This window comes from Mustela nivalis (assembly GCF_964662115.1).
Source record: "Mustela nivalis genome assembly, chromosome: 8".
NCBI classification, from domain to species: Eukaryota; Metazoa; Chordata; class Mammalia; order Carnivora; family Mustelidae; genus Mustela; species Mustela nivalis.
Genome location: NC_139027.1, coordinates 133,299,603 through 133,312,767, shown reverse-complemented (window position 1 = coordinate 133,312,767; position 13,165 = coordinate 133,299,603). Strand labels below are relative to the sequence as shown.

The following is a 13,165-nucleotide window of genomic DNA, read 5'->3' as shown; positions in this document are numbered from 1 at the left end:
CTGGGACACTGAGAGCTTTGTGGAGTCTCCAAACCAGCCCTGAACTGCCTACATCTGGATTTCATTCACACGAGAGAAAAAGAAACTCTTTTGTTTGTTGTTTTTTTTTTCAAATGAAGTTTATTATATTTTCTTGTGACTACATTTGTATGTCCTAGCGCTACACTCTAATGCAAAATGTCAGCTAGAACACATGCTGTGTCTTTTTATTTTAAAATGTGCTTGATATGTTTTTATCTACTTTGTCCAGAATTTTAGCTGGAGTTACAGGAGGAACTCTAGGCCAGAGAGGGGAAGCCACTTTCCTGAGGTCACACAGCAGAGGAAGGACGGAGCTGGAGTTTGATGGCAGGGCCCCAGATCCTAACCCGCAGCCCTCATTTCTCAGAAGCTCCCAGCTTGAGGAGTTGCCCGGCTTCCTCCGGGCTTGGTTGGGACCATGGGCGGTGTGGGCTATGCCTGCTCTGCCTTATTTCCCAGGGGTCCAGAGCATACCGGGAATGTGAGAGGAGACCCCAGTTGAGGGATTGGTGGGGGCTGCAACCCAGCTCTGCCAGTGGCAAGCTGTGTATCTCAGGGAAGACCTCAGCCCCTTTGAGCCTCAGTTTTCTTATCTAGTAAATGCCCGGGGCCAGGTTGGCGCCCTGTAGGTTCTCTGAGGAGCTATACTGATAACATTTGCTTCCTCAGCAAGGATAGAGCACTAGACCCCACAAGTGGAAATTCCTGGATTGCAGGCAGTGTCACTGGTATTAGGAGGTAGGCTACTCGGTGCAAACTTTGCAACGAGTTCTGGGTTCAAATCCTGACCCTGCACCTAGCGGCTGTGTGACCCTGAGAGTCGCTTCCCTTGCGCTAGCTTTCTTTAGTGTCCTCATTGGAGAATGGGGGTTTGTTCATTCATCCCACATATTTGTGCTGAGCACTGCTCCCGCCAGACCATGGCTAGGTGCTGGGGACTTGGGGAAGGAACCGGAGGAAGTCCTCCCTCTCGTGGGGCTGACGAGGGAGGGCGGGCGCCCGACAGCGAAGAAACACCACCATGGAGCACGCGGGGTGACAAGAGCACACACACTGCACACTGAAGCAGGGGGAGGGCGAGAGAGCAGGAGGGGCTCCCTGCCGCAGGGTGGTCAGGAGGCGTCCCGGGGATAGGACATCAAGGTAGGGGCCTGAATGGTGTGAGATGTGGGGTCCTGGGCCTGCTCCCGCCATCACCCCGCAAGTCTGCCCTGGCCTTGCCCAGCTGAGTCCTTCCCTAGAGGGGGAACCACGCAGCAGTCAGCTCTGTGTCCCGGTGGCAGCCCAGGGACGACAGAGTGAAGCCAGGGACCCTCGGTGTCTCCTGCCTGCCCCCTAAGCCTCCAGTCCATCAGCAAGGCTACACGTTCCCGCTGAATCTGTCACTTCCTCGGGTCCCTGCTCATTTTCCGCCTGGACCGGGGCAGGAGCCCCTCCCCATCCCGGCCCCCCCCTCCCCCCCGCTTCTGCCTGCCCCCCCCACCCCAGTCTGTCCCACTCACAGCATCTGCATTAGTTTCCTGTGGCTCCTGTAACAAGTCACGACAGACGTTGTGGGTGAAAACTACACAGACGTATCCGCTTACTCTGTGTTGCTCAGGGGTCCACAGTCGGGATATAGTCAAGGTGCTGGGAGGCTGGTTCCAGGGGGATCCTGCTCCGTTGTCTTGTCTGCCTCTGGGGTCACCTGCCCTTCTTGGCTGGTGGTCCCTTCCCTCCCACTGCTGAGTGTGGCCTCTCAGGCCTCTGCTTCTCTCTGTCTCTTCTCTCTGCCTCTCCTTGTCTGTAATCCAACCACCCTCCTGCGGCTTCCCTCCTAGAAGGATCCTGTGATTCTACTGAGCGTGCACTCCGGTAATCCAGGACCACCTCTCATCTCCAGCTCCTGAAGTAAGCCACAGCTGCCAAGTTCCTTTTGCCATAGAAAGTAACATTCATAGGTTTGGGGGATTCCAAGGCAGACATCTCTGCGAAGAGCTATTCAGCCGACCACAGCATTAGAACCCAAGTCAGATCCTGCGCCCCTTGGGCTCAAAACCCTCCCCTGGCTCCTGCCCCCTCAGAGTCCCTGAAAAGCCCTGACATCTCTCATCTCTGCTTCTCCTCTCCTCCTGCCTCTTCTGGCTCCAGCCACAGGGCTGCCCTGCTGGGCCTCACAGCCCACAAAAGCTCCTGCCTCAGGGCCTTTTCACACGCTGTTCCCTCTGCCTAGAACCTTTCACCTGGCCTCTTCCCAAGGCTTGTCATCCTTCAGGTCTTGCCTCCTCAAAAAGGCCCTCTCGGACACCACCCTCTCTAGAACAATCCTTTCCTCTCCTCACGGTCACAACACTGTCTGAAATGGCCCTGATTGTCTTCTTAGGTACTGTCGCGTTCCCTCACTAGAGTGTTCGCGCCTAAAGGCCCAGGAGAGGCTGGATGTGTCTGGTTCTCCGCTGTGTCTCTGCTCTATTAAGGATAGGGCCTGGCCCATGGTAGGTGCTCAAAAAATACTTGCTCCAGGAATCCCTGTGTGGCCAATTTCAAACGTTTCTCAGTGCAACTGAGAATAAAATACTCATTCATTTAAAGGCATTCTGACCTTCCCAGGGACGTTTTGTCTTAATTTATTTTCTTCACTGACGATTCAAACACTGCCTTCCGATGTAAAAAGTCGGTGAGGCATCAGTTACACTAGGCAAGCGAGGACTCAGACAGGCCTGGCCTGGAGCCAGGGGTCTCCTGAGGACAGGAGTCACAGGAGAGGCAGAGGGGGCTCTTCCGGTGAAGAGAAAGAGTGCGGTGCATGACCACCTGGGCAAGAGGTGATTTCTCTCTGTGCCTTAGTTTCTGCATCTGTAAAATGGGGAGCATAATGGGGCTTACCTTGTAGTAGGGGACCTCACTGCTATCAACCTTTGGGACTGGATAATTCTGTGTTGTTGAAATCGAGCAACATCCCTGGTCTCTACCCAGCAGATGTCAGTAGCAGTCCCCCCATTGTGACAATCCTAGATGTCCCCAGATAGAGCCCCATGCCTCGCAGGGTGGGGGAGGGGGGCAGGACTGCCCTTGGCCGCCTCATAGGGCCACCCTGGGGGTTGAGAGGTGATATGGGCACAGCTTCTGGCACCGAACCTGGCGTCCAGCTGCTGCTTGGGGAACGGGGAGCTGCTGTCTGGTTAAGCGGGTGGCCGGGCTGGAATCCTGGCTCTGCCACTTGCTAGCAGGTAGCCTTGAGCAAGGGACTGTAGCCCTCTGAACTCAGTTTCCTCATCTGAAAAATGGGATAATGATGTGCTTCCTGTCTTGGGGCCATCAGGAGAATTGGAGACCATGCCCCCCCGCACAGTACATGCTCAATAAATGGGGGCCCTAATGGGTGAGGGATGAGGAAAAGGAAAGATCCCAGAAATGCAGGAGCAAGAGAAAGGACACTTTGCAAGCTCTCCCTGGGGTCTCTCGAGTGTGTGCCCCTGCATTAATGGGGGACACAGAGGCACAACCGCCCACACCCAGGAGGCCAGTGGTTCAGCCCCTCAGCCCTGCTGGGCCAATTAATAATTAAGCTGGAAAAGGGGTGATGTGGCTAGAAGGCCTGCAGTGACCAGGGCCTGGCCTTGTTTGGCTTTGGTGACGTGATGGCCCTGGGATCATGGCCTTCTTGAGCCCATAAACAGGGGGTTGGGCCCCGAGACAGGCAAGGCCAGGCCAAGGTCTGTGCTGGTGGCCTCCTGCCCGAGTCACGGAAGGGGTGGGAACGGAGGCGTCAGGCGCGGGCCCAGGGAGGGGGTCGCTGTGGAGCTGGGGCTGTTGCTCACAGAGTCACTCCCCCTCCCTCCACGATTTCTCTCTCCTCCCCGGCCCAACCACTACTGTCCCTTCAACTTATTGTGCACCTACTCTATGCAGGGCCCTGCCAAAGTACTATCTACAGATTGACTCCCCTCCACCCCCACTGAGGACAAAGGGGTGCTCCGGCCCCACTGCAAGGGAGTGAGGCTCCCGCGGCCCAGGTAAGCAATCAGAGGCTCCCAGTGCTGGAGTCACCACATCCCAGCCTGGGGCCAGAGTCTCCCAACTAACCCCACAGCCCCTGTTGTTTCCTCCTGCCTCCTTCTCTCTGTGTCTGTGTGTCTCTGGCCGTGTGTGTGTGTGTGTGTGTGTGTGTGTGTGTGTGTGTGTCCTTCTGTTTCTGTATTTCTCCTCCTCACTTCTCTGTCTCGGTCTCTCTCTCTCTCTCACTGTGTTGCTCTCTCCTCTTCTCTCCCCGCCTAGCCTGTCTCTCTCGGACCGCCCCGCCTCGCAGCCCTGTCTCCCTGCAGCCAGCCCTTGTCCCGACGCCAGCACATTATGTCCCTGGTCAGACCCTGACGTCAGGCAGGGCCTGGCGGGCGGCCATGGGCTGCTGCCGGGCAGGCGGAGGGAATGTACGCCTTCCCGGTCCCCACTGTAGTGGCCGCCTGCCCAGCTTACAGCCCCGGGCTCTGGCCCTCCCAGCCTGGCCTCGGCTGGCCCGAGAGCAGATGGTCCTTGGTGGCCGCCTGGCCTGTGAGCCTGGGGCTGCCGGCCTCTCGTGTCTCCCTCGCTTCACCCAGACCCCATGGCCACACGGGATGGTTCTTGGCCCTGCTCAGTCCCAAGAAGCATTCCTCTATGGAGGGGTCGGGGGAGGTTTGGTGAGGTGTGAGGGGGCGGTTCTGGGTGACAGATGCTGGGGTGGCCCAGCTGGGATTTAGGGGCAAGGACTTGCCACGGGGGTACAGCCAGGCATGATGAAGGAGCGCCCTACCTGAGTACAAACACTGCCCCTTGCCGAGCTGGTCTTGGGCCCCATCAGAGCTTAAGTTAAGTGGTTAAAAAAATGTAATCTTTCTTGTTTGGTTTGTTTGGTTTTCCCCCTCGGATTTTCAAAGCAATGCAATTTCCTTGAAGGACATTTTGAAGGGCATCTGCGCATCCTGGTTTAAAAACAGACTTTGGGGTTGGACAGACCTAGCTCTGATCCAGCTGGGGGATGCCACGTCCGTGGCTTCACCCTGAGACTCAGTGTCCTCATCTGTCAAATGGGGACAAGAAACGTACACGCCTTGGACGGCTGTGGTAGGGATGAAGCAAAAATCATGTTTCCAGAGCACAGTCATCTTTTCTCTTGTTTCTTTTATTCTTCTCATGTTAAATCAAGGAATACAGGGAAAAAAAACAAGGTTGCCCTGAGAGAACCACTTGAAGATTTTCATGGCGATTCAGCTCAGTTAACGTTTTTATTATTTTTTATTTTTTTAAAGATTTTATTTATTTGACAGAGAGAGATCACAGTAGACAGAGAGGCAGGCAGAGAGAGAGAGAGGGAAGCAGGCTCCCTGCCGAGCAGGGAGCCCGACGTGGGACTCGATCCCAGGACCCCGAAGATCATGACCCAAGCCGAAGGCAGCGGCCCAACCCACTGAGCCACCCAGGCGCCCCTCAGTTAACGTTTTTATATTGAGATCCTACTGTTGCTGGCTTTGACACTTTTCACAAAACTGAAACCTGACTTGAAGTTTCATTTCAAAAGATCTTGGCTTATTTTATGGTCGTTTTGTGAGTACACGCACATTCGAAATGTTCAAAGCAGGTCTAGCGAGGGCTCTTCCCCACCCCAGCCCCTGGCTTCCCTTCCCGGAAGCAAACACAGCTGGCGATGTCTTGTGTGTCCTTCCTTCCTTTTCTGGTGTTAAATCATTTTCAGACACATGATTTCTAACCCCTCTATTCATTTGGGCTTTGGTTGTGTTTTTTAATTCACTCCAGTGTAAAGCATGACATTACCAAAAAAAAAAAAAAAAAAAAATATGAGAATATACAGACACTCAAAAGGAAGGGGAACATAAGGAGAGCGAGTCACCTGAAATCCTCTGACCTCTTCGACATTCTGAAGCATATCCCCATGGGCTTTTTCCATCCCTTGATGTCAGGGCACATTCTTATAGCTCTGGTGTGTTTTCTTTTTAGCACTGACCCGAGTTTGTGATGATGTATTTGTGTACTGATCTGATTGTTATCTGCCCTCCCCTCTCCCCCAGGGACAGGAACAGTCATGCCTGTGTAGTCCCCCGCTCCACGCCCCTCGTAGCAGGACACTGGCATACCGTAGGCCTGTAATGGATATTTTCCAAATGAGTGAAGGAGGAAGTGAATTTATGAAAAGGATTGTACGATATATTACACTACCCTGTGATCTATTTACGTATATATATATATATAAATTTATATTTCTATATAATTTTTTTTTTCAGCTTAACATAACGGGTACATCTTTCCACATCTCCAGCTAGACAGCAAATCTTCATTTTTCATGTCTACACGGAGGCACCACAATAAACATCTTTTTGATGCTGGCCAGAAGCTTCTGCCTCTAACTGGGAAGTTCTTTTTCAAACACAGATTTGTTAACAGATTCCATATGATCTACCCGTGCCCCAGCCCTTTGGCGTTTACTTTCAGCCTGACACTTTACTGGTTTTTGTGGGCCCATTGTTTTCTGGGACAAGTCAAGATTTACTGTCTGTCCCTGACATCATGTTTTTCCAGAGACGCTTAAGAGTAAAGAACTCATCCCACCCCCACCCCACTGTTTCCGACAGTTAAGGGTTCTGTGGATTTGCTAAAGTTGGGAAACCCTGTGTAACCCTTGCCTCTCTGGCTGCCTTGTTGCAAAGAGCACACACCAAGCTCAGTCCTACCTCAGGGCCTTTGCACTGCCTGTTCCCACTGCTTCTCACAGATATTTACTCTGCTAACCTATTTCAGGTCTCTCATGAAATGTCAGAGAGCAGAAGTCTGCAACCATTTTTTTTCTAAATTAGCATCTTTCAGTCACTTACCCAGTTTTGCACTTCTTGATAAAACATGATATGTTATATCATATTATCATATGTCATATCATATATCATATCAATAATCATATATCATATTATAGTATATCAATATTTGGGGGGTTTCTTATTTACTGTCCATCTCCCCCATTGTGAGGGCAGGAAGTTAGTCTGTCTTCTTTCCTACAGAATCCCAAGCACCTAAAGCAGGGCCTGGAGCATGGTAAGTGCTAAGGAAATATTGGCTGCATCAATAAATGTTCATTTCAGGATTCTAAGCTTCCTTCTAGGGCTAAGAACTGACTGCTATCATTCATCCATTCGCTCATTCATCCAAGATTTATGCATTGACCACCTAGCGTGCACTAGGGCCCACCGGGGTGCCGGGAGTACTATAGTGGGTAAGGCGGACATGTCCTCCTCTCAAAGAATGCGGCCCGGGAGACACACCGGCATCAGATAATGACATCCAGGCTGACTTGCTGGTCTCGGGCGGCGGCGTGAGAACGGGGCTTGCGCTCTGTTGGGTGTGGGTCCCCAGCTCCAGCACAGTCCTGGCAGAGCTGGCAAAACCGCCAGGGTGACACCAGTGGGAATGACATCCTTGTCCTCTTTACGCCTGCCTGCTGTTCTTTCAGGAGAAGTGGAGGACGAATTAAAAAGTGAGGCAGGAAGCCTTTCTGTGTTCCTCCCCAGCCCGGAGGGTCTTTGCTTGGGGAGCTAAGCTTCACCCTGCTTTCTGGCTGCTCCCCCCCAACCTTGCATACCTGCTTCAGGGACACTCCTTCCCTGTGGCCCCTCTCCTGGAATGAGATGCCCAAGACTCCCTTTCCCAGCCTCCCTTGCAGCTTGGTGCCAGCAGAGGGTCTGGATTTCACCAGGGAGACATGCCTCCCAGAGACATGTGATTAGAAGAGAAGGACAATGCATGGGAGGCATCCTCAGTGACAAAACAGGTTCCCTGGGGCAGCTTATCCACAAAACCCGAGCCTCCTGGAGGTGTAGCCTCTTACTCTGACTCTGTGGCCCCCGCTGGGATGATGGCTATTAAAAGGCATGAAGACGGTTCATGCTCTTTGACCAGCCCCCACCAAATCCTTATTCTGGAATTGCATACTGAAGAAATAACCACAAATAGTGGTTAGTGCACAGAGATGTCCACGACAGAATTATTCAGAGGAGTGGGGAGTCCGAAACTACCTAATCATCCAATCACCAGGGAACAGTTGAGCTAATTAGGTGATAATTCTTAAAAGAATGTTAGAGACAATTCCTCCAGCAAAATATTAGAACAATACTCAGGATTAGGTTCATCTTTGAGTGGCTAACAGCCCCAAATGCCAGGGGCTTAAATGAAACAGAAATCCGTTTCTCTCTTATCTAAAAGAAGTGTGCAGCTGCCTGTCCAGGGCTGGTAGGGTCTTTTTATAAATTCATCCGGACTCAGGTGTCTTTTCTCTTACTTCTCCACTGTGCCCCAAAATTGCCACTCTGATTCTGGCCATCACACCTGCATTCCAGCCAGCCAGGAGGATAGGAAGAAGAGCAGGCACCCTCTCTCTGAGGACACTTGGAAATTACTTATGTCTCATTGGCCAGAACTTAGTCACATGGACACATCTGGGAAATGTAGTTTGTTTTTTTTTTTCCGGGTGCCCACATGCCCAACTAAAACTTGAGATTTCTATCACGAAAGAAGAGGGAGAAGCAGAGATTGGAGGAGAAACTGGAGTCTTGGCCACAATAGGCAACAATTACAAATAGTGTCCAAGAGGATTTTGTAATAAGATGAGAAAAAATGGTTTTGTAGTTTGGGGAATTTGTAGATATAGTGTGATTGCAACTGGGTGACAAAATTTCAAAGCAGAGAGAGAGTTTCTCAGAGGACAAGGCTGCTAGAAAGTGGGTCTTTGTGGGAAGTCCAAATTTTTTTTAATTTTTTCTCTTTATTCTGTATTTTCCAAATTGCCAATAACTGAGCAAATTTAACTTCCTGAAAGAAAGAATCCTGTGCAGATTACGGAATCTTCTTGAGCTATAATTCATACCCTGCAAGTCTGTTCTCGAACACGTCACGGCAGCCAAATGGGAAAAGCAGAAATGAGATTACATCTAGTCACAGACAACATGATTGTGACTGCGGAAAGGTCCAAGGGACCCACAAAAACCAACTGAGACTTATCACAGGTTCAAACCACAGCGTGGCTGAAATGTCAGCTCCACGACCTCAGGCAAGTGGCTAACCAGGCCATCTCTGCGTCTGTCACGAGGCGTAAGGGGCTCCAGGAGGAGGTGGCTTCTGTAGAGTGTGTGCACCTGTGCCTTGCGCAGAGCAAGCTCAGACCACCAGTTCTCTGCCGGGGGACAAAGGCCATGTCTGAAAACATTCTTGGTTGTTCCAAGTGGGATGGAGGGCATGCTGCGGACACCAGGGAAGCTGCTAGTTTTCTACCTGGCACAGGCCAGCCTCCCACTACAAAGACCGATCCAGCTCCAAATGTCCATAATTCCCAGTGTAGAAAGCCTGCCCCCCACACACACTTCGGCCAGTTTCCCGGCTCCTTCTGGAACTGAGCACATGGTAGTGGTCGGCTGGGCGCACACGTGTGTGTGAGAGGATGGGCACAGGATGGGGTTCCGGGCAGGAGAGACAACAGCACCCCTGCTCTGCATTCATACGCTGAAGCCTCCTGGCTGCCCCTGCGGGGTCTTCTGTCGCCTGTCTCCAGCTCCCCACCTGGAAGCCGGGAACATGTTTGTACCTGGGGAGCTGGGAGAAGGAGCAGGAGGGCCACTGGTCCCCAGTCCCGGCACTAGCAAAGTGGCTGCTGCTAGGACCAGCAGGATCTGCAGGCCATGTCCCCAGTATATACCATCCGGCGGGCACTCTGCTCAGCTCCTTCCGGCCTCCAGAGACCCCAGGGGGTGGGCAGGCACTGTCTCCCGCTCTGTGTTAGAGAAGAGGAGGCAGGCTGCCCGACGGTGCAGGAGTCAGCTGACCCCAAAGCCAACCCCCTTCCCACAACTCGGCCCTACTCAGGGGTTTGCCAGCTGGCTGCTTATCAGAATCACCTGTGGAGTGCTAGGACCCCAAACTCCTGGGGATCCCCGCGGACCCAGTGAGGCCAAGGTTGGCTCTGGAATCAAACAGATCTTGACTTGAATCTTGGCTCCTCTACCTCATAGCTGTGCCACCCGGGGTCAGTGACTAGCTCTCTGAGCCTCAGGTTTCTCCTCTAAAAAAAAAGAAAAGATTAGTGGGACACCTCGGGGGCTCAGTCAGGTAAGTGTCTGCCTTCAGCTCAGGTCATGATCTCAGGGTCCAGGGACTCCCTGCTCAGTGGGGACTCTGCTTCTCCCTTTCCCTCTGCCACTCCTCCTGGCTTGTGCTCTCTCTCAAATAAATTTTTAAAATCTTTTTTAGGGGCGCCTGGGTGGCTCAGTGGGTTAAGCCGCTGCCTTCAGCTTGGGTCAGGATCTCAGGGTCCTGGGATCGAGTCCCGCATCGGGCTCTCTGCTCAGCAGGGAGCCTGCTTCCTCCTCTCTCTCTGCCTGCCTCTCCGTCTACTTGTGATTTCTCTCTGTCAAATAAATAAATAAAATCTTTAAAAAAAAATCTTTTTAAAAAAAAATTAGTATTAGTTACTAGCTCAGAGGGTGGCCATGAGTTCAATGAAATGTCCTACCTCATAGGCTGCACATGGGGCCTGGTATATAGTAAATACTCATTAAGTGTTGGCTTTTATTTTTATTTTTGGAGCAGGACTTGGGCGTGCGTGTGTGTGTGTGTGTGTGTGTGTGTGTGTGTGCTGTCTAAGCTCTTAAATTATTTCTGATATGCCCAGCTAGTCATCTATCCAACCCTCCAACCATCCATCCATCCACCCAATCATCCATCCATCATTCACCTATGCTTCCACCATCCATCCATCTCACCATCTATCCATTCATCCATCCATCATCCACCCATCCAGCCCTCCAACCATCCATCCATCCATCTATCCATCCATCCATCTATCCATCCATCCATCCATTCATCTATCCATCCATCCATCCATCTATCCATCTATCCATCCATCCATCCATCCATCCATCCATCATCCATCCATCTATCCATCCATCTATCCATCCATCCATCTATCCATCCATCCATCCATCTATCCATCTATCCATCCATCCATCTATCCATCCATCCATCCATCCATCCATCCATCCATCTATCCATCCATCCATCCATCCATCCATCCATCCATCTATCCATCCATCTATCCATCCATCCATCCATCCATCCATCCATCCATCCATCATCCATCCAGTATCTACCCAACCAACTATCCACTAATCATCCTTCTACCCACCCATCCACCCAATCCTCTATCCATCATTTACCTATGCATCCACCATCCGTCCATCCCATCATCTATCCATCCATTCATTATCCACCCATTCACCCATCCATCTGTCCATCTAATCATCTATCCATTTATTTATCCAACCATTTATTTAACATAAAATATGTGCCTGGATGGACTTTAGGCCCTGAGGAAATAGAAATGATCAAGAATCAAGATAAAGACCCACCCTTCGTGATGTGGACAATATCAGTGTTGGGAGAATAGATTAGAAAGTAAGGGAAAAAATAAGTAAAGTCATGTGGTATAAACTGCTGGACACATAAACAGGTGGGATACTAGAATAGCAAGGGTTGAGCTTCTCTTCCAGATGGGGTGAGAAGCAGATACCCTCTATTTGCTCTTCCAGACCCCCCTTCTGTGTCTCAGAGTAAAGCTGGGTAGACAGCACCAACCTTAGGAGCCTATGCCTTCCCAAGGTAGATGCCAGAAAACTCACTTTCTTAGGCTCTCTTGCAGCCTGGGTGCAGGCATGACAGCTGTGTCTGAGAAACAGCAAGGGGGTCCGAGGCCACGGGGTTGACATGGAACCAGGCAGCTGGGGAGGGGAGGAGACTGGCTTTGAACCCAGGTGTACTAGATCTCTCAATCTGAGCCCCTCACAGGTTCATGTCCCTCACTGTGGGTGGTTGCAATGAGTTGACAGAAAGAGAAGAAAGAGTTGAGAAGGTCAGCTGGTATCATGACCCACTCCTCGTTTACCAGCCACCTGCTGTACTCCAGACCTGGCTCCGCCCTTCATCAGCATGGGCTCACAACAACCCTCTAAGCAAGATGAGCGAATCAGAATCCAGAGAAGTCAAGCAAATTGCTTCAAGTCACACAAGAAAGGAGTCTGTATACCCTGCTTCCAATAATAAGATCAACAGAAGATGTGTGAGCCTATGTCTGACTCTCTGACCACATCCTGAGCAACCTGGGGTCAGTGAGATCCACATTTGAAATTTGTTTCCATTTCCAGACTGAACCCAGGGCACTCCAGAGGATAGGCCCACAATAAATAACACAAACGATGCAAGAAAGCATGACCAATATACAGGGTTTTGCTTGAAAATTTTAGAGGCTCAGAGGTTCTTCCTTTTTATATATTTTTTTCTCCTAAATATCTTCCACTTGAAAACTCAACCTTAGTTGAGTCATTCTTTGGATTTACTTTAGTTCTAAAATGGTGGCTTTGTGTTTTGGGGTGGGGCAGGGTGTAGAAAGCAATATTTCCCACATTCTCATCCCAGACTGTAGTATGGACCTACCCACTCAGGCTTCCATTTCTCCATTTATCTACCTGCCCTTCAATCTACCCACACCCTTCCATGTACCCATCCTATTCACTCACTCCATGGAACTTCCCATTCATTCTTCCTTTGATTGATAAATTCAATTATCATCTATCTGTCCATCCCTTTATCCACCAATCCATCCATCCATCCACCCTTCCATCCCCCAACTATCCAACCATCTCTCCCTCCCTCCATCCACAAACACCTACCAAACATCTCCTTTGTGCCAAGCCCTCTGCTGGACTCAGAGGCACTAGAAACAAGTAAGACTTGGTCCTCAACCTCACAGAGCTCCCAGTACAGTGGGAGAGACAGCTATGATGGATGGTAGGAAGGTCTGGTTCATTCATTTACCCCGAATATGGTCCATGCTGCCTCCTATGGGTCAAGCAGTGTTAGACCCCGAGTACCAAAGATCAAGGATACGAGGTCCTTGGGCTCCCATCATTTGAGAGCGACAATAAATATGAACCCAGGCAGGAAGTGAGCATTCAATAATAATTTCATCCATCCGGACACGTTTGCTGATGCCCTCCACATGCCGGACCTGGGCTTTGGGGACATGGAGATATGAAAGAGTTACTCTTATCCACGAGGAGCACAGTCCGGGAGAGAGTTT

General features: G+C 50.9%; 1 long non-coding RNA gene across 1 annotated transcript; it reads left to right on the top strand.

Annotated features, from left to right (window-relative positions):
- Positions 1 to 3,729: 3,729 nt before the first annotated feature.
- LOC309871669 lies at positions 3,730 to 6,387 on the top strand. The gene is made up of 2 exons (XR_014315426.1): positions 3,730 to 4,016; positions 6,279 to 6,387. It is a non-coding gene; the product is annotated as an uncharacterized lncRNA (long non-coding RNA).
- The last annotated feature ends 6,778 nt before the right edge of the window (positions 6,388 to 13,165 follow it).